Source organism: Lampris incognitus, chromosome 2, assembly GCF_029633865.1.
Source record: "Lampris incognitus isolate fLamInc1 chromosome 2, fLamInc1.hap2, whole genome shotgun sequence".
Lineage (NCBI taxonomy): Eukaryota > Metazoa > Chordata > Actinopteri > Lampriformes > Lampridae > Lampris > Lampris incognitus.
Window position 1 is genome coordinate 95,533,113 of NC_079212.1, and position 2,552 is coordinate 95,535,664.

Consider the following 2,552-nt stretch of genomic DNA (forward strand, 5'->3'; position numbering starts at 1 on the left):
GTGGGTTATGATTACAATGGCAAAAACCCTGAAGAAACTCATTATAATGTTATCCCTGTTTCATTTCAGGGACTACAGAGGCAACGCGGGCCCTGCTTCATTTCAGGGCCTCCAACGAGGAGAAGTTTCTACGGAGCAAGCAAGCTCCAAAGAAACTATGGGAGTGAGTAATTTGTGGCTTGTGAACTGTTCATAATCAGAGGATGCTGCTGCCCTTGTGACAAAGCATTCTGTTTTGATTATGATCATTATTTCATGCAGAGGTCAACTACATATGAATGCATGACCTCATACATATTTTTCACCATTCTGTCATAACCTTACACTTATTTCTTGTTATTACACAGGCAATTTATCACAGAGGCTGGCTTGGTGGGGAAAGCGGAACCCCAACAGGCTGGCAATAAGTGGGAAAACCTTAAAACAAGGTACAAGGTAATGTGAAAATCCCTTATTCCGTCCTCCCCGTTTTTTCGTTTCCTCTCTTCTATTGTTTTCTCTCTTCTCTTCTCTCCTCTCCCTCTCTTCTCCTCTCTCTCTCTCCCTGCCATACATTCATCCTCTCTTCTTTGTGTTTGTGTGTGTTGCAAGAACTGAAAAAATCCCAAAACTGGGTCAGGCACCGACTGTGGGGAGGAGACAGCAGCTACCTGGCAGTACTACCAGGACATGCACGATGTTCTGGGTGGTCGACCATCAATTGACCCTCCTCTGCTGGTGGCATCCCTCACACCACCTGGGGACCCTACCAGACTTCTAATGGTACGTTTGAAAGACTAGGAACATTTAATTTTTTTTTGTATCATATACAGGTGTATCTCAATCAATTAGAATATTGTGAAACAGTTCAGTATTTTTGGCAGTTATTTCATAAATTGAAGAATATAATGGCGATGTCAACCCGTTCTTTAATTTTTCCCCCAGGAAATTGTTGACGGTCCCACCACATCTGCCTCCTCCACTGCCTCCACTTCCTCCTCGTCCACTGACTCCTCCTCAACTGCCTCTTCGATGGACCCTGCTCAGTCTCCCTCAAGCCCCACAACCCCTTCACCTGCCAAAAAAAGGAGGAAAGGAAACCCCATATTGGATTTTTTGAAGGCAGAGAGTGAGAGGGAGCAGAAGCGCCATGAGGAGAGTGAGGCCAAGATAGAGCGCTTCCTCAGCCTGTTTGAAAAAACGACTGAGAAAATGTGATTGCATTTACTTCACGATTGGTCCTCTAGAACAGTGGTTCTCCCCCTGGTCCTGAGGACTCGCTGTCCTGCATGTTTTAGATGTTTCCCTCTTCCAACACACCGAATTCAAATGATAGGGTTGTTATCAGGCTTCTGCAGAGCTTGATGATGATCATTTGAATCAGGTGTGTTGGAAGAGTGTTAGCAAGTTAGCATGTGGTCGGCTAGGCAAGCTAACCTACAACAATACGTGTTTGCAGTCGACTCTACACACCTGAATCTGATCCAACAGTATTCCAATGCGTCGAGAAAGTCTTCTCCTCCGTACATCTCTCCGTCTGGCTGCAGACAATCTTAAAAAGATGCCTAAAGCCCACGCAAAAGAAATCACTTCAGCTGCAGCGGCATTGTTGCTGGTTCTGTTGCTTTGCCAAAACACCGCGTCATTTTATGTCGACGGTAATGGACGACTTTTGATGACATAACTGCATTTAAGGGGTGTCCCATTTCTAAGTCGCAAGATAACCCTTAACACTTGGTTTCGAGGGCTAGTAAGACTGAGGGTTGAGCTTGAGGGTTAAGAAAGGAATTGGGATTCACCATCAAGTCTGGCCATAGTCGGATCTGAGGAGACCGAGGCATGAACCCCGGTCCCCAGTGTGCAACTGCATCGACACAAAGCCAGTGCTTAGACCGCTACGCCACCGCAGACCCTTCTTGTTTTCATCTTTAATCTCATCCCGCAACAGGAGGTGTTGTGTCATCAGTGTGCTTTCTGCTGTTCGAGGGGTTGCTGCCGTTGTCCCTTGTTTGGGGCCCCCGCATCTCACTGTATCGTCTCCCCTGATTTCTATCTTGAATTAATCTGCTATTCGTTTCACTGTTACAGCAGGCACTCTTTCTTAATATGCAAATTCTGCCTTCAGATCTTAGTCAATTGACTGTTCGTGTCTCTACTGTAATTGTCACAACTAGATTTACCCATAATGCTCCAGTCACCCAGTTGTTTTAGGAAGGAAAATACTCCTCCAGTTGTATCTCCCGTCAACGATCCAAACCCTGTTGTTGTTATTTTCTCTAATACAGGTCCTGCTGTCCTTATGGGGCTTCCGCAAATAGTTTAATAATGCACTCCACAGGAATTTTGGCCACTCATGTTCAAATTGAGCTATCCCTCTTAGTGTAGTAAGATTCCTTAACAGTGATCTCTTATTTTCATCACCCACGTCGGAATAAAACTGCTCTTTCCAGGAATGGTCTCTAAATCCTTTTGTTTTTTTTATCATTTTTTTTATTATTTCCTTCAATTAATCCCTCAGCTATCTATTCTCCTGTATGGCCTTTTGCCTGGTTTACTCCTCCAGCGTAACTTGC

The 2,552-nt window shown here is 44.8% G+C and overlaps 1 long non-coding RNA gene across 1 annotated transcript; it reads left to right on the forward strand.

The window, feature by feature from the left end:
* Positions 1-411: 411 nt before the first annotated feature.
* Positions 412-1,114, forward strand: LOC130106577 (uncharacterized). Its single transcript, XR_008809740.1, has 3 exons — positions 412-435; positions 592-762; positions 925-1,114. It is a non-coding gene; the product is annotated as an uncharacterized LOC130106577 (long non-coding RNA).
* The last annotated feature ends 1,438 nt before the right edge of the window (positions 1,115-2,552 follow it).